This window comes from Canis lupus, chromosome 23 (assembly GCF_048164855.1).
Source record: "Canis lupus baileyi chromosome 23, mCanLup2.hap1, whole genome shotgun sequence".
Classification (NCBI taxonomy): Eukaryota; Metazoa; Chordata; class Mammalia; order Carnivora; family Canidae; genus Canis; species Canis lupus.
In genome coordinates this window covers 13,087,698-13,115,337 of record NC_132860.1, presented here as the reverse complement: position 1 = coordinate 13,115,337, position 27,640 = coordinate 13,087,698, and the positions used below count along the sequence as shown (strand labels likewise).

The window sequence follows — 27,640 nt, the reverse complement described above, 5'->3', positions numbered from 1 at the left end:
CCCTTTATCTGATATGTCATTTGCAAATATCTTCTCCCATTCTGTAGGTTGTCTTTGAGTTTTGTTGACTGTATCCTTTGCTGTGCAAAAGCTTCTTATCTTGATGAAGTCCCAATAGTTCATTTTTGCTTTTGTTTCTTTTGCCTTCGTGGATGTATCTTGCAAGAAGTTACTATGGCCGAGTTCAAAAAGGGTTCTTTTTTGCCTGTGTTCTTCTGTAGGATTTTGATGGAATCTTGTCTCACATTTAGATCTTTCATCCATTTTGAGTTTATCTTTGTGTATGGTGAAAGAGAGTGGTCTAGTTTCATTCTTCTGCATGTGGATGTCCAATTTTCCCAGCACCATTTGTTGAAGAGACTGTCTTTCTTCCAATGGATAGTCTTTCCTCCTTTATCGAATATTAGTTGCCCATAAAGTTCAGGGTCCACTTCTGGATTCTCTATTCTGTTCCACTGATCTATGTGTCTGTTTTTGTGCCAGTACCACACTGTCTTGATGACCACAGCTTTGTAGTACAACCTGAAATCTGGCATTGTGATGCCCCCAGATATGGTTTTCTTTTTTAAAATTCCCCTGGCTATTCGGGGTCTTTTCTGATTCCACACAAATCTTAAAATAATTTGTTCTAACTCTCTGAAGAAAGTCCATGGTATTTTGATAGGGATTGCATTAAACGTGTATATTGCCCTGGGTAACATTGACATTTTCACAATATTAATTCTGCCAATCCATGAGCATGGAATATTTTTCCATCTCTTTGTGTCTTCCTCAATTTCTTTCAGAAGTGTTCTATAGTTTTGAGGGTATAGATCCTTTACATCTTTGGTTAGGTTTATTCCTAGGTATCTTATGCTTTTGGGTGCAATTGTAAATGGGATTGACTCCTTAATTTCTCTTTCTTCAGTCTCATTGTTAGTGTATAGAAATGCCACTGACTTCTGGGCATTGATTTTGTATCCTGCCACGCTACCGAATTGCTGTATGAGTTCTATCAATCTTGGGGTGGAGACTTTTGGGTTTTCTATGTAGAGTATCATGTCATCGGCGAAGAGGGAGAGTTTGACTTCTTCTTTGCCAATTTGAATGCCTTTAATGTCTTTTTGTTGTCTGATTGCTGAGGCTAGGACTTCCAGTACTAAGTCTCTAACTTTTGACCACATTCTTCCAATTCCTTCTCCCCCACTCCCTGCTTTTGGTAACCACAAATCAGATGTTTTTCAGAGTTAGGGTTTCTTTTTTTCCTTTTAGATTTCTCTATATGAGTGAGATCATACAGTATTTATTTGTCTTTCTCTGACTTATTTCATTTAGCCTAATGCCCTCAAAATCCATACATGTTGTAAATTGTATAATTTTCTTTTCTGTGGCTGAATAATATTTCATTGAATACATATTTCACAACTTCTTTATTCATTCATCTGTCAGTGGACACAAGAGTTATTTTTATGTTGTGGCTATTGTAAATAATGATGCTATGAACATAGGGGTGCAGACATCAACTGGACATAGTGTTTTCAATTCCTTTGAATAAATGCCTAGAAGTGGAATTGCTGGATCATATGTAGTTCCATTTTTAATTTTTTGAGGATTCCATTACTGTTTTTCATAGTGGATACACCAATTTAGATGCCCACCAACAGTGCACAAGGATTCCCTTTCCTACACATCCTTGTTAGCATTCATTATTTCTTCTTTTTGATCACAGATGTTCTAACAGGTATAGGGTGATATCTCATGGTGGTTTTAATTTGCATTTCCATGATGATTAGTGTGGTGAGCATCTTTTCATATACTTGTTGGAATATTTGTTTAGAAAAATGTCTATCCAGGTCCTTTGACCATTTTAAAACTGGATCATTTGGGTTTGTGCTATTGAGTTGAATGAATTCTTTATATATTTTGGATATCAACCCCTTATCAGATATATGGTTTGCAAATATCTGTTCATATTCTGTAGGTTATCTTTTCACTTTGTTGGTTCCTTTTGTTATATAGAAGCTTTTTAGTTTGAGGTAGTCCCAATTATTTATTTTTTATTTTGTTGCTTGTGCTTTAGGTGGCATACCCCAAAGAAATTATTATCAAGACCCATGTGAAGAATCTTTCCCCCTATATTTTCTTATAGGAGTGTCATGATGTCAGGTGTTACATTTTAATCCATTTCAGGTTAATTTTTTGTGAGTGGTATACGATAGGTGTCCAATTTCATTTTTTTGTATGTGGTTATCCAGTTTTCCCAACATTATTTGTTTAGAGACTATCATTTTCCCTAGGATTCCTTCTAGGCACTCTTGTCAAATATTAGTTAATTGTTTAGGTGGGAGTTTAATTCTAAGCTCTCTATTCTGTTCTATTGGTCAATATATCTGTTTTTATGCCACTACCATACTGTTTTAATTTCTATAGCTTTGCAATCTAGTTTGAAATCAGGAAGTGTGACATCCCTGGCTTTGTTCCACTTTCTTGGGATTGCTCTGGTTATTTGGGGTCTTTTGTGTTTCATACAAATGTAAAGGTTGTATTTTATAGTTCTGTGAAAAATGCCATTGGAATTTTGATAGGGATTGCACTTAATCTATAGGTTTGGGTAGTATGGACATTTTAACAGTATTAATTCTTCTGATCCATGAACATGGGATGTCTTTCCATTTGTTTGTCTTCAATATCATTCAACAATATCTTGTAGTCTTTTTTTTTTTTTTAATATCTTGTAGTCTTAATGGTACATATCTTTCACTTTCTTGTTTTGTTTTGTTTTTTTACTTTCTTGGTTTAAATTTATTCCTAGTTATTACTCAGCCATTAGGAACGACAAATACCCACCATTTGCATTGACTTGGATGGAACTGGAGGGTATTATATTAAGTGAAATAAGAGAAGGGCAAACATTATATGGTCTCATTCATTTGGGGAATATAAGAAATAGTGAAAGAGAATAAAGGGGAAAGAAGAGAAAATGAGTGGGAAATATCAGAGAGGGAGACAGAACATGAGAGACTCCTAACTCTGGGAAACGAACAAGGGATGGTGGAAAGGGAGGTGGGCAGGAGGTTGGGGTGACTGGGTGACGGGCACTTGATGGGATGAGCACTGGGTGTTATGCTATACGTTAGCAAATTGAACTCCAATAAAAAAAATTTAAAAGAATTATTCCTAGATATTTTACTGTTTTTCATGCTATTGTGAATGGGACAGTTTATTTCTTTTTTTTCAGGTGTTTCACTGTTAGTCAATAGAAGTGCAACTGATTTCTGTAGGTTGACTTTATATCCTGTAACTGAAATTTATTGATTAGTTCCAAGGAGTTTTTGGTTAAGTGTTTAGGATTTTTCTATATATATGATCATATCATCTGCAAATATCAATTTTACTTCTGGTTTGGATGCTTTTTATTTCTTTGTTAATTCCTTATTGTTCTAGCTAGGAATTCCAATACTATATTCAATAAGTGTGGTGAGAGTGGGTAGTCTTGTCTTGTTCCTGATCTTAGAGGAAAAGCTTTCATTTTTTACAAACTGAATATAATGTTAACTGTGGGTTTGTCATACAGGGTCTTCATTATATTGAATCATGTTTCATGTTCCTTCTATTCCCAGTCAGTCCACTGAGGGTTTTTATCATGAAAGTATGTTGTATTTTGTCACATGCTTTTACTACATCTATTGAGATGATCATGTGACTTTTACCTTTCTATTAATGTGGTGTATCACATTTATTGATTTTCATATGTTGAAATATACTTGTACCCCAGGGATAAATCCCACTTGGTCATGGAGTATGATACTTTCAAAATGTTCTTAAATTTGGATTGCTAGTATTGTGTTGAGAATTTTTGCATCTATATTCATCAGAGATATTGGTCTGTAGTTTTCTTGTAGTGTCTTTATGGGTATTGGTCTCAGGATAATGTTGGCTTTGTAGAATGAGTTTTGGTGTGTTCCCTCCTCTTCAATTTTTTGGAAGAGTTTGAGATGGACTGTCATTAATTCTTCATCAAATGTTTGGTAGAATTTGCCAGTGAAGCTGTCTAGTCCTGGGATTTTTCTGTGTTGGGAGCTTTATGATTAGTGTTTTAATCTTACTACTTATTATTAGTCCATTCAAATTTTCTCTTTCTTCCTGAATCAGTCTTAGTAGGTTTTATGTCTCTAGAAATTTATCCATTTCTTCTAGGCTAATTTATTAGCATACAAGTGTTCACGGCAGTTGCTTATTGACTCAACATATTTCTGTAGTATCACCTGTAATGTCTTCTCTTTTATTTTTTATTTTTTTAAATTTTTATTTATTTATGATAGTCACAGAGAGAGAAAGAGAGAGAGACAAACTTTGGTTTGTCCCTATGCAGAGACATAGGCAGAGGGAGAAGCAGGCTCCACGCACCGGAAGCCCGATGTGGGATTTGATCCCGGGTCTCCAGGATCGCGCCCTGGGCCAAAGGCAGGCGCCAAACTGCTGTGCCACCCAGGGATCCCTTCTCTTTTATTTTTGATTAATTTGCCTCCTCTCCTTTTTTCTTAGTCTCACTAAGGTTTATCAATTTTGTTTATCTTTTTTAAAGAAATCAGCTGTAGTTTTCTTGATCTTTTCTAGTCTCTGTTTCATTTCTTTTTCCTCTATCTTTATTTTTTTTTCCCTTCCGAGAACTTTGGACTTAAATTTTCTTCTTTTTCTAGTTCCCTGAGGGATAAAGTTAGGTTGGTATTTGAGATCTAATTTCTTTTCTTTTTAAAAGATTTTATGTATTTATCTGACAGAGAGTGAGAGGTGGTGAGGGAGACAGAGGGAGAGAAAGTGACAGAGAGCACAAGCATAGGGAGCAGCAGGCAGAGGAAGAGGGAGAAGCAGGCTCCCTGCTGACAAGGAACCTGACACAGGCTTGATCCCAGGATCCCAAGATCATGACCTGAGCCAAAGGCAGATGTTTAGCCAACTGAGCCACCTAGGTACCCTGAGATCTAATTTCTTAATACATGTGTTTATTGCTATAAAGTTCCATCTCAGAACTGCTTTTGTATCATCCCATAGGTTTGTTTATGTTGTATTTCCATTTTTGTTTGTTTTGAAATATTTTTTATTACCTCTTTGGTTTCTTCCTTCACCCACTGGTTGTTCAGGAGTGTGTTGTTTATTTTCCACTTATTTGTGGGTTTCCAACTTCCCTCTTGTTGATTTCTAGTTTCTTACTAGAAATCAGGAAAAGGAAAGGTCAGGAAAGATACTCGGTATAATTCCAATGTTTTACAATTTGCTGAGGCTTGTTTTGTCACGTTATCAAATGATCTTTCCTGGAGAATCTTCTGTGTGCATTTGAAGAGAATGTATATTCTGCTGCTGCTCCATAGAATGTTCTACAAATATCATTTGGTCTAATATATGGTTCATATCCATTGTTACTTTGTTGATTTTCTGTCTGGATGATCTATCCACTGCCGAAAGTGGAATATTAAAGTTCCACTAATATGGTATTGTTGCCGATTTCTGTCTTCATATTTGTTAATATTTGATTAATATATTTAGATGCTCTGATATTAGGTGTGTATATTAACAACTGTTATAGCTTCTTGATTAACTGACCCTTTTATCATTATATAATGACCTTCTTTGTCTCTTGTTATTGTTTTTGGCTTAAGTTTATATTGTCTGATATAAGTATAGCTATCTTTGCTTTACTTTGGTTATCACTTACTTACATGGACTATACTAATCTATCCTTTCACTTTGAGATTATGTGTGTCCTTAATGCTGAAGTAAATCTCTTATAGGCAGCATATAGTTGGATCTTGGAGTTTTTTTCTTAAATTTTATTTATTTACTCAAGATATCTCTATCTCTATCTCTATCTATCTATCTATCTATCTATCTAATAGAGGGAGAGGGAATAGCAGACTTTGTGCTGAGCCCAATGCAGGGCTGGATCCCACGATCCTGAGATCATGACCTGAGCCAAAATCGAGAGTCAGACACTTAACTAACTGAGCCACCCATGCACCCCAGGTCTTGTTTTTTATCTATCTAGCCACTCTGTGCCTTTTGGATCCATTTACATTTAGGTAATTATAGATATGTAAGGACTTAGTAATACCATGTTTGCTATGTTATTGATTGCTTTCTGGTCATTCTGTATTTTCATTGTTCTTTTTACCCCCTTGTATATTTTTTGTGTCACAATTTTACCTTTTATATTGTACATTCATTAATACATTATAGTTACTATAGCTATTTTTAATGTTCTTTTAACCTTTATGCTGTAGTTAAGTGGCTAACTCACCATTCTATTTTAGAGCTTTCTAAATCTGACTGTGAATTTTTCACCTATAATCAGTGTGTTGTGTATGTTCATATGTTTTCACATCACTGATTACTGTCTTTTCATTTCAACTTTGAGAACTTATTTTAGCATTTCTCCCTCAGCTTTTGTTTGTGTGGCAAAGTCTTTATTTATCCTTCATATCTGAAAAATAACTTCACTGAATAGAATATTCTTGTTGGCAATTTTTATCTTTCAACACTTTGAATATGTCATTCCACATAGAAAACATTCCGTATGTTTTCTCACCTGTAGCGTTTTTTTTTACCTTTTCTCCATGTCCCTTTATTTTTTTAAAATTTCCTTTTATTGTTCAATTTGCCAACATATAGCATAACGCCCAGTGCTCATCCCATCAAGTGCCCCCCTCAGTGCCCGTCACCCAGTCACCCCAACCCCCCTGCCCACCTCCCTTTCCACTACCCCTTGTTCGTTTCCCAGAGTTAGGTGTCTCTCATGTTCTGTCCCCTCTCTGATGTTTCCCACTCATTTTCTCTCCTTTCCCCTTTATTCCCTTTCACTATTTTTTATATTCCCCAAATGAATGAGACCATATAATGTTTGTCCTTCTCTGATTGACTTATTTCACTCAGCATAATACCCTCCAGGTCCCTCCACATCGAAGCAAATGGTGGGTATTTGTCATTTCTAATGGCTGAGTTATATTCCATCGTATAATATACCACATCTTCTTTATCCATTCATCTTTCGATGGACACCGAGGCTCCTTCCACAGTTTGGCTATTGTGGCCATTGCTGCTATAAACATTGGGGTGCAGGTGTCCCGGCATTTCACTGCATCTGAATCTTTGGGGTAAATCCCCAGCAGTGCAATTTCTGGGTGGTAGGGCAGATCTATTTTGAACTCTTTGAGGAAACTCCACACAGTTTTCCAGAGTGGCTGTACCAGTTCACATTCCCACCAACAGCGCAAGAGGGTTCCCCTTTTCCACATCCTCTCCAACATTTGTTGTTTCCTGTCTTTTTTTTATTATTATTTTAATTTATTTTTTATTGGTGTTCAATTTACCAACATACAGAATAACCCCCAGTGCCCGTCACCCATTCACTCCCACCCCCTGCCCTCCTCCCCTTCTACCACCTCTAGTTTGTTTCCCAGAGTTAGGAGTCTTTATGTTCTGTCTCCCTTTCTGATATTTCCCACACATTTCTTCTCCCTTCCCTTATATTCTCTTTCACTATTATTTATATTCCTCAAATGAATGAGAACATATAATGTTTAATGTTTGTCCTTCTCCAATTGACTTACTTTACTCAGCATAATACCCTCCAGTTCCATCCACGTTGAAGCAAATGGTGGGTATTTGTCGTTTCTAATGGCTGAGTAATATTCCATTGTATACATAAACCACATCTTCTTTATCCATTCATCTTTTGATGGACACCGAGGCTCCTTCCACAGTTTGGCTATTGTGGCCATTGCTGCTATAAACATTGGGGTGCAGGTGTCCCGGCATTTCACTGCATCTGAATCTTTGGGGTAAATCCCCAGCAGTGCAATTGCTGGGTGGTAGGGCAGATCTATTTTGAACTCTTTGAGGAAACTCCACACAGTTTTCCAGAGTGGCTGTACCAGTTCACATTCCCACCAACAGCGCAAGAGGGTTCCCCTTTTCCACATCCTCTCCAACATTTGTTGTTTCCTGTCTTTTTTTTTTATTATTATTTTAATTTATTTTTTATTGGTGTTCAATTTACCAACATACAGAATAACCCCCAGTGCCCGTCACCCATTCACTCCCACCCCCTGCCCTCCTCCCCTTCTACCACCTCTAGTTTGTTTCCCAGAGTTAGGAGTCTTTATGTTCTGTCTCCCTTTCTGATATTTCCCACACATTTCTTCTCCCTTCCCTTATATTCTCTTTCACTATTATTTATATTCCTCAAATGAATGAGAACATATAATGTTTAATGTTTGTCCTTCTCCAATTGACTTACTTTACTCAGCATAATACCCTCCAGTTCCATCCACGTTGAAGCAAATGGTGGGTATTTGTCATTTCTAATGGCTGAGTAATATTCCATTGTATACATAAACCACATCTTCTTTATCCATTCATCTGTTGATGGACACCGAGGCTCCTTCCACAGTTTGGTTATTGTGGACATTGCTGCTATAAACATCGGGGTGCAGGTGTCCCGGCATTTCATTGCATCTGCATCTTTGGGGTAAATCCCCAACAGTGCAATTGCTGGGTTGTAGGGCAGGTCTATTTTGAACTCTTTGAGGAACCTCCACACAGTTTTCCAGAGTGGCTGCACCAGTTCACATTCCCACCAACAGTGTAAGAGGGTTCCCTTTTCTCCGCATCCTCTCCAACATTTGTGGTTTCCTGCCTTGTTAATTTTCCCCATTCTCACTGGTGTGAGGTGGTATCTCATTGTGGTTTTGATTTGTATTTCCCTGATGGCAAGTGATGCAGAGCATTTTCTCATGTACTTGTTGGCCATGTCTATGTATTCCTCTGTGAGATTTCTCTTCATGTCTTTTGCCCATTTCATGATTGGATTGTTTGTTCCTTTGGTGTTGAGTTTAAGAAGTTCTTTATAGATCTTGGAAACTAGCCCTTTATCTGATACGTCATTTGCAAATATCTTCTCCCATTCTGTAGGTTGTCTTTTAGTTTTGTTGACTGTATCCTTTGCTGTGCAAAAGCTTCTTATCTTGATGAAGTCCCAATAGTTCATTTTTGCTTTTGTTTCTTTTGCCTTCGTGGATGTATCTTGCAAGAAGTTACTGTGGCCAAGTTCAAAAAGGGTGTTGCCTGTGTTCTCCTCTAGGATTTTGATGGATTCTTGTCTCACATTTAGATCTTTCATCCATTTTGAGTTTGTCTTTGTGTATGGTGTAGGAGAATGTTCTAGTTTCATTCTTCTGCATGTGGATGTCCAATTTTTCCAGCACCATTTATTGAACAGACTGTCTTTTTTCCAGTGGATAGTCTTTCCTGCTTTGTTGAATATTAGTTGACCATAAAGTTGAGGGTCTACTTCTGGATTCTCTATTCTGTTCCATTGATCTATGTGTGTGTCTGTTTCTGCTGATAATCAATGCATTGCCTAATGGGGGTTTCTTTGTAGGTTATACTTTTTTTTTTTTTTTTTGTCCTGGCTGTATTTAGGATTCTTTATCTTTGATTTTGATAATTTCATTATAATGTGTCTCAGAGAAAGTCTTTTTTCATTAAGCTAATAAAGTGATTTATTAGCTTCGTTGAACTTTGATATTCAAGTCTTCTCCAGGTTTAGGAAGTTTTTAGCTATTCTTTCTTTTCTTTTCTTTTTAAAATATTTTATTTATTTATTCATGAGAGACATACAGAAAGAGGCAGAGACATAGGCAGAGGGAGAATCAGGCTCCCTGTGGGAAGCCCGATGGGAGACTCAATCCCAGGATCCTGGGATCAGGACCTGAGCCAAAGGTAGACACTCAACCACCAAGCAACCCAGGTGCCCTGAGATCTTTATTTCTTCATATATTTTCTAGAAATCATATGATCATCTCAATAGATGCAAGAAAAGCATTTGACAGAATTCAATATCCTTTCAAGATAAAAACTAAACAAATTAGGTATAGAATGAACCAACCTCAACATAATAATAACCATATATAACAAGCTCACTTTTTCATATACATCATACTCAAAAAGGCAAAAAGCTGAAAGCTTTTCATCTAACATTAGGAATAGAAAAGGGTGCCAACTTTCAGCACTTTTTATTTAACACAGTACTGAAATTTATAGCCAGAGCAATTCAAGTAAGATAAATAAAAGGCATCCAAATCAGAAAGTAAGAAGTAAAATTGTCTGTTTGCAGATGATATGATTTTATATATAGAAAACCCTAAATATTTGACCAAGAAACAGTTACAACTGATAAATAGATTCAATACAGTTACAGGATATGAAGTCAATATACAAAAATCAGTTGTGTCTCTATATACTGACAATAAACTACTAAAAAATATATGTTAAGAAAAAATCCCTTTACAATAGCATCAAAAATAATACTTAGGAATAAATTTAACTAAAGAGATGACAGATATTAAAGCTACTAAACTACAAAACTACACTAAAAACTATGAACCACGATGAAAAGAATTGAATAAAAGAAATAAATGGACAGATGTCCTATGTTTGTGTTTTGGAAGAATTAATATTTTAAAAGTGTTTATATATCCAAAATGAGCTACTTATTCAATGTAATGCTTGTCCAAATTCCAATGGCATTTTTCACAGAAATAGAAAAAATATTTTAAAATCATATGGATCATATGGAACCAAAATAGACTGAAAAAGCTAAACAATCTTCAGCAAAAAGTGCAACCTGGAGACATCACATGTCCTGCTTTTGAACTCTATTACAAAGCTATTGTAACCAAAACAGTATGGTATGTTATAAAAATAGGTACATAGATCAATGTAATGGAGTAGAGAACCCAGAAATAAAATTATACTTAACACAAGTAATTTTTAAATTATGTTTATGATTTTATCACTACATTAGAAATGAAAATACACTGTGAGAAGCTGCATATGCATGCTAGTTCATGAAGTTTATGGAGCAATGGAGGCATCCATTGCAGAAGGTTAAAACTGGCTTATCCTGTAGGGGATAAAAGGACTTCACACACAAAGGTCATCAATGGTGAGATTATTGATAACATTTGCCAGCTGGAGTTTTTGAACGAATGGAAAGTTTCAAAATGAACATAACGGGACACTGGTTACTCCTGACCTCTTAGCCAAGGAGTAAGGGTAAGAAGGCATCAGGAGGTACCTCAAATTCTACAAACATAAAGATTTACAAAAACAAAACAAAACAAAACAAAACAAAAAAACAAGCCCCAAACCAAGACACCCAGGCAATGTTGAATTTACTCTTGAGAGGAGATCCCCATTTTATAATGTTTGAATAACTTCTTTCTCCTGCCTGAGAGTTTCCTTTGAGAAAAAAGTATTTTTTTTTTTTTTCACTTAGTTTAGTTTTCTTCAGTTTTGACCTGTCAAATTTCCACTTTGGACAAGTCTGGCTTATCGCTTATCTTGACTAAAAGGACTAGGGACACCTAGGTAGCTCAGTAGCTGAGCGTCTGCCTTTGGCTCAGGGCATGATCCTGGGGTCCTGGAATGGAGTCCCGCATTGGGCTCCCCACAGGGAGTCTGCTTCTCCCTCTGCCTGTGTCTATGCCTCTCTCTGTGTTTCTCTCATGAATAAATAAATAAAATCTTTAAAAAAAGTAAAAGAAGGACTAAAGGCCTGAAGGACAGTGAAAGGCTGATTGCTGGGCTAACGCTGCACACTGGACAAGGTTCACAGTCAAATGATTCTTGACAAAGGTACCGAGAATACACAGTGGGGAAAGGATAGTCTCTTCAATAAATGATATTGGGAAAACTGGTTACGCACATGCAAAAGTATGAAATTGAACCCTTACTTTACACAACATACAAAAATCAAATCAAAATGGTTTAGACTTAAACTTAAGACCTACAACTGTAAAACTTCTAGAAGAAAACATTGGGAAAAGCTCCTTGACATTGGTCTTGACAATGATTTCACGGATCAGACACCGAAAGCAGTCAGTAAGAGCAAAAACATAAAAGTGAGACTACACACAATTGAAAAGTTTCGGCACTATAACGGGAACATCAATAAAATGAATAGGCAATCTACAAAATGGAAGACAATTTTTGCAAACTATAAATTCAATACGGGGTTCATATCTAAAACATATAAACCATTACAATTCAATAGCAAAAAAACCAAATAACCCAATTAAAAACACATAAAGGAACTGAATAGATATGTTTCCAAAGAAGACTTACAAAGGCCAAAAGGTGTATGAAAAGATGTTCAGAATCACTAATCAGCAGGAAACTGCAAATCAAAACCATAATATGATACCACTTCTCACCTGCTACGATGGCTAATATAAAAAAGTGAAAAGATAAATTTTGGTAAGGAGGTAAAGGAATCCCTGTATACTGCTGAATGTAAATTGGTACAGCCATTATGAAAAAGAGTATGTATATTCCTCAAAATTTAAAAATAGAACTACCATATAATCCAGCAATCCCACTTTTGGATATATATCCAAAGGAAATAAAATTGCTATCTTAAAGAGGTATTTATACACGCATGTTCATTCATTGCAAATTATTCACAATAGGCAAGAAATAGAAACAACTAAATGTCTATCAATGGATGAATAAAGAAAATGTGGCTGTATATACAATAAAATATTCAGGCTTAAAGAATAAGGAAATCTTGACATTTACAAACACATGGGTGAATGTGGACATTGAAAAGTTGAATAGAATAAATCAGACCCAGAAAGACAAATATTGCCTGATCTCATTAAATATGGAATCTTGAGAGGAAAAAAAAAAAAAGCTGAACTCATAGTAACAGGGATTAGAATGGTTGTTTTCAGAGGATGTGGCATGAGGGAAAAGAGGGGATAATAGAGAAGAAAGGAAAAGACAGACAGACAGACAGACAGAAAGAAAGAATAGTGGCTGCCAGGGGCTGGGAAGAGGTGCTCATGGGGACATACTATTTGATGGGTGCAAAATTGAAATTTTGCAACATGAAAGGTTTCTGGAGATGGATGGGGGTGATGGTTGTACAACAATTTTAATGTACTTACTACTGTTAAACTATACACTTAAAAATGATTAAGAGTAAATTTTATGTTGTAGTTGTAGGTATTTTAGGCAGGTAGATTGCCCTGGGGAGCAGACTGACAGTGAGGCCAGCAGTGGTGTGGCCCAAGATATGCTTCTGGAAAAAAAAAAAAAAAAAAAAAAAAAAAAAGATATGCTTCTGGAAATGCTGGAAACCAACGCAGGTTGCAGATCATCATGGTGCTGAGCAGCCAAATGGGGAGCACTTTCAGGAGGTAGAGCCTCTCTCTCCAGGGCTGACAGAGCAGCCCATCTTAGCCCATCAGGGCAGTAAACTGCTTATCGTCTGCACGCGCCAGCCATGGAGCTGCTGAATTAGCAGCATTACAGAAGGCACCATACACTGTAGCTGCGGGCCTTAGGGCCACCTGGCTCAGCTTTTGCCCCTGGGGACATCCCTGTGGCTCCCCCCTCTCTTAGGATACAAGTAGTCTTGGCTGTACCTTGGGACATAACCACACAGTGCCTACTCTCCATCCAGATTGTCCAGACTGTCCACAATCCAGCTGGTACACACATTTTGAGTAGAACTGATACCTTTTTCCTGCCTCACACAGAGACCCCTACTAGCTGTCTGCCTTGGGTGGGCTAGGCTTAGGGGAGGGGAACTGCAGGCTGGGCTTGATAATAAAGACCAGAATCTCCAAAAAAATTCTTTTTCAGGGAAAAAACCTTGTTAAATTTACCTGTAACACTGATAGTGAGGGATACCAAGCTATAGCCACTTTAGAATATCAGATTAGGAGAAGGTAGGTTCGGCTAAATGACAGTCTTCAATCTTTACCCAAGGGCATTCCCTTTCTCCTAATCCAAAAAATAAACTAGCACTTGTCCTACAGTACTGGTTTATGACCTACTTTTGAGAGTATGTTCATAGGAGCTGGTGTCCCAGCCTCCCTGAGCACCCCTAATTAGACTGCATGCTCTTTTTGCTGCATCTCCTGCCTCTGTCACCATTCCCTATGAACACTCTCTGTAGCGTGGTCACAGTATCCTGGCTCTGGAATGGAACATCAAATTGTTGTGTCTTTATAAAGATGTCATATCTCTTTGAGATAACCTATAAATACAGTGTAACTCAAGAGGATTTTTTTATTGTGATAAACAGAAAAGTTCTAAAATACACTTGGAAAATAAGTGGTCAAGAGACCCAAAAAGAAGAACTTTGGTACAGATCAGCTCTAGCAACTGTTAGAATATACATAAGCACAATATGTGTTAAAATACTATGATCCTGAAAAAAATAAAAATGTGTATTTGAGGGCCACCTAGGTGGCTCAGTGGTTGAGCGTCAGCCTTCAGCTCAGGGCGTGGTCCTGGGATCTGGGATCGAGTCCCACATTGGGCTTTGTGCGGGGAGCTTGCTTCTCTCTCTGCCTATGTCTCTGCTTCTCTGTGTGTGTGTGTCTCTCATGAATAAATAAATAAATTTTTTAAAAAATGTGTATTTGAAGCCACTCTGGAAAACTGTGTGGAGGTTCCTCAAAGAGTTCAAAATAGACCTGCCCTACGACCCAGCAATTGCACTGTTGGGGATTTACCCCAAAGATTCAGATGCAATGAAACGCCGGGACACCTGTACCCCGATGTTTATAGCAGCAATGTCCACAATAGCCAAACTGTGGAAGGAGCCTCAGTGTCCATCGAAAGATGATGGATAAAGAAGATGTGGTTTATGTATACAATGGAATATTACTCAGCTATTAGAAATGACAAATACCCACCATTTGCTTCAACGTGGATGGAACTGGAGGGTATTATGCTGAGTGAAGTAAGTCAATCAGAGAAGGACATTGTATGTTCTCATTCATTTGGGAAATATAAATAATACTGAAAGGGAATATAAGGGAAGGGAGAAGAAATGTGTGGGAAATATCAGAAAGGGAGACAGAACATAAAGACTGCTAACTCTGGGAAACGAACTAGGGGTGGTGGAAGGGGAGGAGGGCTGGGGGTGGGGCTGAATGGGTGATGGGCACTGAGGGGGGCACTTGACGGGATGAGCACTGGGTGTTATTCTGTATGTTGGTAAATTGAACACCAATAAAAAATAAATTTATTATTTAAAAAAATGATAAAAAATAAAGGGTTAAAAAATGAAAAAAAAATGTGTATTTGAGGAACTGAATGCAAAGCCACAAAGTAGACCCAACGACTCAGACAGAGAAAGTTAATTTGTGCTAAGAGGTGACTGTGGAATAGGGATGATATCTATTAGACAATAGGCATAGCTTAGTAGCCCACAAAAATGTTTTAATTTTAGATAAATGAACAAACTATGAATATGAATAAAAAATAATAATGAATATATAGTAATGAATTGAGCTTGGGTTGTATTTACCCTTATAACAGACAGTTATAAAATATAATTTTATGTTTTTTATGGATGGAGAACCCAACAAAAGCAAAAATGCCTAAGGCACATGAAAATCACAAGGCACAAGAAAATGCATTCTTAGCCTGTAGAGCTCAAGCCTTTCTGTAATCATGATCTCTATCATGCTCACCACCATCATAAAGCTACCTAAGAACAAGCAATGTTAGTAAAAACAATGTGCTTGCTATAAAAACACAGCTTTGGGATCCCTGGGTGGTGCAGCGGTTTGGCGCCTGCCTTTGGCCCAGGGCGTGATCCTGGAGACCCGGGATCGAATCCCACGTCAGGCTCCCGGTGCATGGAGCCTGCTTCTCCCTCTGCCTATGTCTCTGCCTCTCTCTCTCTCTCTTTCTGTGTGACTATCATAAATAAATAAATAAAAATTTAAAAAAAAAAAAAACACAGCTTTAAGACAAAGTGCCTGCCTTCTCATTTTAGCAAGATTATTCCTTAAGTCTGTCACATATAGACTGTAAACTGCCATTGGATTATTAGTTTGGGTAAACATTAAGTTATATACAAAAGTTATATTTAACAATTACAAGTTAAATCTTAAAAAAAAATCTTTAAAAATAAAAATTACAAGTTAATTAAATAATTTGATGGTCATAAAGTGCACAAACTAGAATTCAGAGTTTTTACATACTTGTTTTTGATGGTGGTAAATAATACAAATTATTATTCAATAATTAATAATGATAAGTATTAAAAATGTAATAATTATTAATATATTATATATTGAATATATTATATATATATACTTTTTAGAGCAAGAGAGAAAGAGCACATGCTTGTGAGCCAGGAGAGGGTGGAGGGGCAGAAGGAGAGGGAGAAGAAATTCTCAAGAGGACTCCATGCTCAGCACGGAGCCTAATTCAGGGCTCCATCTCATGATGCTGAGATTATGACCTGAGCTGAAACCAAGATTCTGATGCTTAACGAATGGAGCCACTCAGACATCCCGGTGGTATTTAAACTTTGAATCTTTGAAAGAATTCAAAAGAAAAGTATCAAGAGATAACTTCTATATAAGAACGAACTAATCATAGTGAAAAAAATAACAGCATGAAAAGTATTTCCTCAAATGCTAAAGAAGTGGATTATTAGTTGTAACATGTAAAAATTTTAATTCTAATGTATGTAAATATCATCAAACCCCCTCAATGGCAAATAACATAAACAGTACAAAGTACACATAGTAAGCACAGAGGGGAAAGGGTTCAACCTGTAACATATTTCAAATTAAACAACAAAGTATGTTTTTATATCTTTAACTCGGCAGGGAAGATGTGATATAACACTAGCACCATTGTTTACTCTGAAACTGATGAAACTTTTGACAGGGGGTACAAAACAGGAATATGGTAGTATGTACTGAAAACCATAAAAAGGTTCATGCCCAGACACAGCACTTTCATCCCTTCTAACTTACAGGAGGAGGTAATTCACAAGGAGGGTGCTGCTCTTCACTGTAGCAGCCTCTAGGTTAACAGCAGAAATTGACAACATCCGGAAGGTCCAACAACAGGGGCGGTAAAAGCAGCGACATAAATCACAGTACATTAACCGATAAAATATTCTGCGGCTCTCACAATAATTATGAAGAACACGAGACAGCCTGAGGTGTTGTTCGAAACACTGTTTGGTAAAACAAAATGTCCGATTACGGAGGTGTTTGATTTTTAGCTCTGTGAGATACCCCAGTGGGGAGACAGGACTCGGGGGCAGCAGAGAAAAAGAGGCTGAGTTTGCTCCTGCTCCTGCTCCTGCACTCACGAAGCTGGTGAAGTTTCTTTCAGCACAGACACAACCCTCCACCCCCATGGCTGCCTCTCTTTTTCCTTGCTCCTCCTCACCCTTTCACTGAGTGCATTCCTGCTGCTCCAGGACGCCCATGTCACTCAGCATGTTTTGTATTCAGGCCTGGGATACAATAATGATGACACCATCCCCTCTGCTCAGGGGGCTCACAGTTTACACACAGATGGATGAGGGAATAGTTGCAAAACAGCAGAGAAAGCCATAAAGTGACAAGGGAAAAAAGGAAGCTAAATGAGAACCAGGACCCTTAGGGGGTCACATGTTTTATCTCTTCAAAGGAATTCTGCATTTAGAAGATGCTCAGGGAATCTGCTCTCTTAGTTACCCCCTGACCCCCCACAGAATAAGGTTTCCTGGGCTGGCTCCTCCACCTGAGGTGAAAATGCTCAAGTCTCTCCTCCAAGGCAAAAGTCAAGCTTTCACCTCCCCACTAGCCACCCATCATCTTTTCTATAAGCTCTGCTTCCCTTTCAGTCACCAGCACACTCATTTCTAATGCCCTACTGAGCCGTCACTGCTTAGCCCGCTGCGAGTCCAGTTAGTCGTGATCATGACAAACATGAGAGAAACGGGGGGCTCTTGCAGCCCAGGGAGAGGAAGACAGAAGTGGCAGAAAGAAGGATGAACTCAGGGTTCCAGAGCAGAGACAAGCCGCCACATCTAGAACATGGTCACACAGATGGGAATGGCAGGAATTGAACCTGGAAGTGTAGGCGAGAGCCCCACCACATGGAGTCTGTGGGTCTGAGTCGACTTTGAAGTTACTAGAGACCATGGGGTTGGGACACAGCTCTGCTCCTTCTTACCCCCTGCTCCCCACTGCTTGCACAGCATCTTCATGAACCTTCATCCTCACAGCAATAATTGGAAGTAAGTAGATGAGGTGATGATACTTCCTTTAGAGGTGAGGAAAACGACACGTGACCAAGGCCACATGACTGCTAAGAGAAAGAAGAGGCGCAAATGGGAATATTAATTGTCCTGGGAGCTCAAGAGATAAAGGGTTGTGGCCCTTTCCTTGCCCTAATACATGTGGGTAACTTTCCCTCTTGGCCTCTTGCTTCACCTGAGAAGCTGTGCTATCTACTCTGAAGTGGTAAGATCTCTCCCTTCCCTTCCAGCCTCCTGCCCCCCCCCCCCCCAGCATGCTAACCCTGATGCCCAGGCCACAAACCAGATCAAATTAATCAGAATCTGGAGGAGGTGCTAAAACCCAGGTACCAGCATTTTGCACAGTCCCAGGAGATGCCAATGGGCAGTTAGGGTTGAAAAGCAACAATGAGGAGTCCGTCAGAGTCCGGCATGAGGGCCACCCAGATCCACCTCACCCTGTGCTCTCCTCCTTATCTTCTATCACTTCTCCCCCAGAGGTCAGCTCCCTGTCCTAGGGCGGCTGTTGAAGCTGCAGGCAGGCCACACCCCTTAACTGCTTTCCACAGTTTTTACTGTCCACCCTCTGCTCCCTACCTTGACAGGCCTAATGGATTCTGCAGACTCAATAACCCAGGCATCTGGAGCTGTCCTGGGATTAGCCTGCCACACAACGCAGAAGTGGCCCTTGCTCCTGGTTCTAACTAAATAATTCAATGTAAATAGCCTTCCTTTCCTCCTGAGCCCAGGCTCCTTTAGTCACATGGAGGTGAACAAGGGCAGTCTCCAGTGGGACGCAGGAGCAGAAAAGAGCTGCTCATATGCAACAGTGGTTGCAGCAGTCACAGCAGCCCTCGGCTCCAGTGAGAGACACAAGACTCCAAGTCCTTCTTGTAGACTAGCCACTCCTGATCAAGGAGGCGCAGCCAGGAGCCCTGCAGAAAATGTTGCAGGCTCCAGGGTGGGATATTCCATTTGGGAGGGCCGCCGGGGGAGTACTAGAGGGCTTCCCTCTTCCCTGTTCACTTCATCCATCCCCTTTCCCTGACCCTCATCCCGGGCTCTGTTCTAGTCTCCCAGAGGATTCCTTATAATCTTACTCCTCCTCACATTAGGAGAGAGGTTCTCACTCTTTCCAACTCTTCCTACGGGCTCAGGTATCTTCCCCAGTATACGGGAGGATCCAAGTTAAGTTGGTGCCTTCTGGGATCCAGGACTCTCACTGGTGCCTTCCTGGGATCCAGGACTCTTGAGTGAAGACAGGTTATCTACCAGAGAACATTATCCATGTCCCTAAACTTTTCCATCCTCAGGTATGCTGCACGGGGTTATCTCCTTCACTTATACATTATTAATCCACTTGTTTATTTATACATTATTAATTCACTTATTCAATAGCTAGTTATTTTCACCATAAACAAGGCGAATCCCATGTTTCTTGGACAAACCACTTAAGGCTCAAGAGCAGAGATGAATATGGCACTTGGGGAGATATTCACTAGAGATGCAGCTCAGATGCCACAGATATATTCTCCTTCCCCAGTCAATATGTTCATGTTTGTTTTCACTTAGTCATGGGAGATCATAGCAGCTGCAGTATGCTTGCAGGAGATTTCAGAAGGAAAGAGAATTGACTTGTGGCCATTCCCCTGGTTGATGTACAAATATACTGGATGGGCTGGGCTGTCCTGGTCTAGGACAGGAAGCAGGAAGAGACCATGACAACGAGAATGGTGTGTGAGGCCCATGGGCTAGGCCAACAGAAAAAAAAAAAAAAGACTATTTGTGGGCATACTGTGCTGCTGGAAACCAGAAACTCCCAACCAGCAGCGTATGTACAACACTGCGGGAAATAAAGGAGGGTGTTGAGTATATTTCAGAGCTCCTGTGAGCACCTAAACACTGGATCTCAGAATAGAACTGCCCTGCAATTAGGAACAAGACATTAGTGGCTCCCCATTGCCTGGAACTGTGAGTTACAACCAAGGTAGGACTACTCCCCAAGATGAAGGATCATTAGCCACTCCCTACCCCCTGGAAACATTCCTCATGCCTAATCTTCAGGTTGAGAAAAAGAACCATGAGGACTCACTTCTAAATCATCTTTACTAATTGGAATGCATCAGAATCATTAATTATGTTGTCACAGAAAACATGGCAAAATGCACAGGCCACAAGATAAACTCCACCTGTTAGAAGGTGGAGGAGGGACAGTAAAGTATCTTGCACATGGAAAAGGCACTTTGAAACCAAAAAATGACTCAAGTCACTCCACAGCTTCTACACAGAGATTTATTCAGGGTAACTTATGACAGTGGGTAGATGCCAGACGAACAACACAGGCATGACGCAGCTATTCTCTGCTCACTCTGGACCTCAATCCACTGCTCTTAAAGAGCAAGGGGGCATTAGGGCGAGCTCAAAAGGTATTTATGTAAGGTGGCACCACTGGTACACCAGTTCTATGGCTGCTAGTTATCTAAGGTGGTGCCTTCTGGGGGCCACTTTGGGACGATCAGAACAAGCTTCCCTGTCTTCTGGTAAGGGGATACATTAACCTCCGAGGGGCCTGGAACACATAGCACTTAGAGAGGGCGTTGTGAGGACATGCACAAGAGGAAGGGCCAAGGACAGAGGTCAGCATTCCAGCACTCCTCCAACACCTAGCAAGGCATACAGAGCCCCTCACAACCTAATGGCAATCTACCTTTTAGAGTCTTCTCTGGCTTCTAGCCAGTCTTCTCCCTAACGTCCATTCTGTTCAGGAGCTCAGTGGTTTGGCTGATTTGAGTCCCTATCCCCCAGCTGTAAAGATGATGTGATAGACTTTAAACATCACAAATTCTTACAGATGTTCCCATCAAGAAGTGGGGACTTGTTGTGTCCAATATAATGTGACAGAAATTGTCACACTGTTCTCAAGGGTAGATGTCAAGAGCTAATCACAGAAGAGAAATGGAGTCAGAACCTTGATCTGTGTCTCTGTGTTCAGCCTCACATCACCTCCAACTTTGTATAATTATACCAGTCATAAATCTTCCTGGTTATTTAAGACATTAGACGTAGGCTTTAGTGACTTGCAACTGAAAATGTCCACCTGACATGCTGCCAAAGGTCTAATAACCGGTGTTTTCACATCCACTTTATCCATGAAACTCTTAGGGGCACCTGGGTGACTCAACTGGTTAAGTATCTGCCTTTGGCTCAGGTCACAATCCCAGGGTCCTGAGATCCAGCCCTGTGTCAAGCTCCCTGCTCAGCAGGGAGTCTGCTTCTCCCTCTCCCTCTTCCTCTGCTCTTCCCCTCCACTCACACTTGCTTTCTCTCAAATAAAAATTTAAAATATACACATCAAACCCCACTTCACAAACAAACCTTGAAGCAGAAGCATAAAATGGAAGACAATGAGCTTGAAATGGCAGTGGGGCATGGCGGGGGGAGAGTCCAGAACCCTAAGTGATAGCAATTTCTTAATTCCCTGTATGAGCTTCCTAGGGCTGCTGTAAGAAGTATCATAGTGGGCATCCTACTACAACAGTTGTGTGTCATCTCACAGTTCTGGGAGCTAGAACTCAGAAATCAAAGTGTCAACAGTGCCATGCTCCCTCTGGAAGCTGTCACGATATCCTTCCCTGCCTCTAACTTCTGGTTTGCTGGCATCTTTGGTGTTCCTTGTGTTATAGATTCATCGCTCCAATCCTCCATCTTCCAGTGGTGTTCTTCCTGAGTCCCTTCCCATCGTCTTCCCTCCAAGCACGTCTATCTGTGCCCAAATTTCACCTTTCCATAAGGACACCACACTAATGAGCTCAGTAAAACTTGATTACTTCTGCTTAGACCTTATTTCCAAAGAAAGTCAACTTGGTTAAGATTCTTACGTATCCTTTTTGGGGAGACACATTTCAGTCCCTAGTATTCCCCAACCACAGCAGTCCCTGAGGCAGGTATGCAGGATACTACCCAAGGCTCTGATGGAGACACTATGTTTTTATACTCTGTGCCATTTTCCATCCTCCTCAAAACCTTCTCAAACTGTCCACCTTCCTCTTCTCTCTTAGATTCAAGGCACTTACTCTTACGGCTCCTCCCTCCATAAGAAGTAAGTTCTCTCTCCATTGTGCCTCTTAGTACTTATTCATAACTCAAAGCACTGTCAACACCTCAAAGATTAAACAGGTGTATATAGGCTATATCCACAATGGACTGTGTATTGTCACTTACCTAGTATAGTGCCTGGCATATAGGAGAGATTCAGTAATGTTGGATACAATAAAATTACATGGCCTAATATCTTGTACTAACTGTTAGAAGGCATTATTTACTAAATAGAAAAACAGGTTTTCTCACCCATCCTTAAAGGATAATGACTTGGCAAATCACTCAGGATTTGGTGCTCCAGACTATGACATCAAAACAGTCTTGGGAGGAATGCCTGAGTGGCTCAGTGGTTGAGCATCTGCCTTCGGCTCAGGGCGTGATCCTGGGGTCCTGGGATCAAGTCCCACTGCAGGCTCCATGCAGGGAGCCTGTTTCTCCCCCTGCCTCTGTCTCTGCCTTTCTCTGTGTGTCTTTCATGAATAACTAAATAAAAGCTTAAAAGAAAAAACACACAAACCAGTCTTGGGAATGTGTGGGAGAGGAGGGTTTTGAACATTGACTGCAAATCACCCGTGTCCTAGATTCTCCCCCTTTCCCTTTTTCCTTGAAGCTGGCAATCCCATCATTTGAACACATAGTTATCAAGGTAACATCTTACAATTTTTAGTATAGTCTTTTGTGGCTTCTAATTTTTGTCCACTAATGCTTCTCTAATATCCACATAAGGGTTGGACTGAAAATGCCAGAACAGCAAAGTCCCAGTGAGGAAACATTCAGTGTGTTGACCTGCGGAGCTGTCACAGTGCTTGTGCCTATGCTGAGGGGATGGGAAGGGACAAGGTTTAATACTGACATACAGGAAGTGATCCCAAGAGCCAGGCCCACAGTTGATCAGGAGGGATGGAGGAGAGGGAGCATCCACACTAGATAGAACCTCTCTTCCAACTTAAACCAAGGCTCTCCTATTCATTGGCTGTTCTGGGATCAGAAGGCCATCTTACTTATATCAGTTTAAGAAATAACTCCATCTCAAAAAAAAAAAAAAAAAAAAAAAAAAAAAAAGAAATAACTCCATCTCCCTCTTCATGCTTACCAGAGGCCTCCAGACATTTTGGCTGCTCTCCAGGCAACAAAGTATCAGAACTCTTTGACAAAGTAACCACTATGCATAGCACACTAGGCAGACATTAGGGAAATGGTCACTCAACAAACAATGATTAATATATGCCCCATGTAAGTGTTGTGAGGATTAATGATACAATGTATTTTAAGAACCTAGCACCTACAGAGTATCCAATGCATGGTGGATTTTAGATTGGATTACTGTTATGAAACATTCACTTCCACCCTGTTAGAGATCTACATAGCTGAGCCCTTCACCATGTGACTTCAGTGCCTCCTTGAAGTAGATTGTTTTGGCTAGCCCTGCTACCATTGAGTTTGACCATCTGACTTGCTGTGGCCCGTGGAATGTGAGTAGATATAACACATGTTAGACCTGAGCCTCTGAATGTGCTTGAATGTTCTTTTTCTTTGTTTTGTTTTTGGCTTCTTGGGGCTTTCACTCTCTGCCATGAGGAAAGCATGTTTCAAGAAGTCATTGATTCTTTAGCCTAGAAACTGCCTAGATATAGGCTGATCAAGTGGGATCAGCCAAATAAAAACATCTCTGCAGAGTCATCAGCAAAAAAAAAGATTATAGTTGCTGTAAGCCACTGAGATTTCTGTGGTTGTTATTATGCAGCAGTATTGCAGCAATAGCTAATAGTGGCTATTGTTGTTGTTATTATTATTGTTGTTGTTGTTATTATTATTATTATTATTACATGACATCACTATCTCCACTGTAAGGAATGTTAAATCCTTTAGGATCCCACTCCAGCAGTGAGTCCTGCTGACTCAGGATATTACAGACTAGAAACAAACAACTAGACTCAAAGAATTTCATATTTCATTTCACATACTATAAAAAGTGATATCCACTCTCTCTCTCTGTGTCTCTCATGAATAAATAAATACATCTTTAAAAATAAATAAATGATAAATTGGAAAAAAAAAAACCTGATATCCAGAAATTTAGAATCAACTGCCCAAAGTCTCACAGCTTATTCACTGACAGAATTGCAACTAGCATATGCCTCGATTGTACAGTGACCACATCTCTGAGTCTGTTCAGGATGGTCCTGGTTTGTGCCAGTCACTCCTCTGTAATTATTAATAGCTTCCATAGTCCCTGAATAAACTTCTGATTTTACAATAAATTATATGGTTACCTACTTACTGGGTAATGTTCCTAAAAGTTAAGTTTGGAAATTGTCAGTGAAGGGGATTTTGTTGTAAATAAAATAAAATATAATGATATTTATATCATTATACAATATAATGATACAATATATATAGGTACAACATATATATATATATATTGTACCTATATATATATATATATAATGCTACAATATAAACTGGATTCAGTCATAAAGAGATTAATTAGCTCACAAGGAAGGTGGGAATGGCAAAAAGCTTGGTTTATTTTAACTTGTCTGATCCACAGGCAACTTTCCCTAATAACTGACTCCAGTTCACTTTGGCAAAGTGATTACTGGCAATGCTTCCTCATCCATACTCTGTGATACATACTTCCTTATTCCTATTACAGAAAAAAATGAAAGTTTCTAATATGCCCTCTGAAGAGCAAAGAGGTATATTTCCCAGAGGCTCCCAGCAAATGAACCCTCAGGCTCTTTGATGCAATTTTGATAACATGCCCATCCCTCCATCAAACTCTGGGGCCACAGAGCAGAGTTACCCTCATCTGAATCACATGTCCTGTCTTAAAGGCCAGCAGTAGAGTCAGTTTTAGCCAAAAGGACTGGGCTGGGTAGGGTTGGCATTAATACCGAACAAATCTCAGGAGAATTGACAAGAGAAGGGGAAGTGGATATTAGGGAGTCACCGCTTGTCCATTCAGTACAGGGCTTGTTGTCTTCAAAAGGTACATGGGATTTCTGCCATTAAACAATGAGTGCTCCATCATGCAACCCCAGAGGGTGGTCAGCCGGTTCTGGCCAGTTCCCAACATCCTACCATCAGGTTGGATGGTTAAAGAGCACAGTGGGGCTGAGGGCATTTCCCTGGGTACTGACATCTGGGGCTGGAATCAAAGTGGGCCAGAGCAGCAGACACACCTGGATCTGATGCCCACTCTGCCACTTACTATGTAACCAGGTTTGTGGCTTAACCTCTGTATAGGTCTCTGATTCCCCCATGTAACCGAGAGGAAATTCCTACTTCATCATGTTTGGAAAGAATTAAAAAACATCAAGCTGTTAAACTTTCTAGCACAATGCTAAATACAAGAGTAATCAGTATCTTTTCTTTGAGCCTTAATTACCTTTTACAGACCGAACAGAATCTGAACAAAGGACCTAAGGCAGCCTAAGGCATTGATCTTTACCAAAGAGAAGATCCATTACCTGAGTATGAGACACAGCTTGGGCCTCCATCCCCCGTTCCCCACTGCACACATGCTGACAGATTCATGGTGTTTTGGTATCCGTTTTCTGGACTGGGCTGCCATCCCTGTCAGATTCTTTCCTTAGTGTGTGTTAATTAATGATGTCACAGCCTTCTTCAAGAATAGCTCCCAGTTGTACTCACTCTGGAGGAGAAGGTAAGGAGTTTATAAAATCTCTACTATCTAATATTGCTACATGAAAGAAACTAACGGCCAAAAGACAATAACCAAAACCAGTGAGAAACACAAACCAGAGCAATTGCCTGCAATTCAAATCAATGAATAGAAAGAGAATAGCCCCTGTGTAGTGGTTTCCATGCTGTGTGCTGGGGATGGAGAAGCAACCAAGAAAGAGATGGCCTCACACTCAAGAACCTCTAGCCAGGTGTGATGAGCATTATAGAAGGGAATTTGCATGGAGCTATAGGACATAGAGCAAGTGGATTTAATCATCTTTGGGGTTCTAAGCTTCCTTGAGAAAGTGGTCCTGATGAGGACTGAAGAAGAGTAGGAACTGATGAAGAGAAGAAACCAAAATCTGGGTGCAGATGTGCTACATCTTGTGATTGGCTTAAATCTCAAACAATTCATTAATTATCATTTTTAAATTAATTCTCGAATCCCTTCACTACTCCTAATCTTTCTCCTGAATAGTAGCCTATACTAGACTTTCCTCAATATTCATACATTTATTCATTTATTTATTTATTCAACATCTAATAAAAAGAGAGGAAGGAATATTTATCTGACAATCTGACAATCTGACAATGCACAGATTGTATAAATATACAAATTCCGAGCAGGAATTCCAGCATTGCTTCTGAATAAAAATCTTTTTTTTTTTTTAAAGATTTTATTTATTTATTCACTAGAGACAGAGAGAGAGAGAGAGAGAGAGAGAGAGAGAGAGAGAGGCAGGCAGAGACACAGGCAGCAGAGGGAGAAGCAGGCTCCGTGCAGGGAGCCTGACATGAGACTCGATCCCAGGTCTCCAGGATCAGGCCCTGGGCTGAAGGCAGTACTCAATCATTGAGCCTCCCGGGCTGCCCTGAATAAAATTCTTTGGTTGAATTGGATGCCTGATTATTTCATCCTTAAATCCCACAGGATCATGAAATAAATGCTGGCATGTAGTGCTGATATAAGACCTCTAAAGAATTAAGCAATGTACTCTTTTGAAAATCTTTTGATTCATAAAAAAATACCCCAAAAGTTAGTGAATTAAAACAAAATCATTCCGTTAGCTCAGAAATGTGCAGTTTGGGCAGGGCTTGGCATCTGCTGGGGTGCTTTGAGAGCAAGAGGACCCATTTCCAAGTTGACTTAATCAAATGGTTATTGTTGGCTGTCACTTGGGAGCATAGCTGGAGCTGAAGGCTAGGAGCCCCATGTTTCTCTGCATGAGTCTCTCTGTGTGGCCTGGGTTTTCTCATGAAATGGGAAATTCCAAAGGCAGAAATCATAAGAGTCAGAGCTAAGAGAAAGCTGTACTGCCTTTTATGGTATAGCTGCAGAAGTCTCATCATGTGCCACCTGCTGAACTGTATTCATTGAGCTAGTCAGTAAGGTCCATCCAGTCTAAGAGGGAAGAGGAAGAGAAATAAACTCCATCTCTTAATGGGAATATGACAAGTTTTTGTTGTTTTGTGGTTTGTTTGTTTTTTTTTTTAAGATTTTATTTATTTATTCATGAGAGACACACACACAGAGAGAGAGAGAGAGAGAGAGAGAGAGAGAGAGGGGCAGAGACACAGGCAGAGGGAGAAGCAGGCTCCATGCAGGAAGCCCGACGTGGGACTCAATCCCGGGTCTCCAGGATCACACCATGGGCTGAAGGTGACACTAAACCGCTGAGCCACCCGGGCTGCCTGTTGTTTTGTTTTTTAAAGCAGGTAGGATGGGAAATAATATTACAGGCACTGCTGAAAAATACAATC

General features: G+C 39.7%; 1 pseudogene; it reads right to left on the bottom strand.

Annotated features, from left to right (window-relative positions):
- LOC140614745 (nucleolar and spindle-associated protein 1-like) overlaps positions 1 to 27,640 on the bottom strand; it is a 147,975-nt pseudogene that overhangs the window by 90,509 nt on the left and 29,826 nt on the right.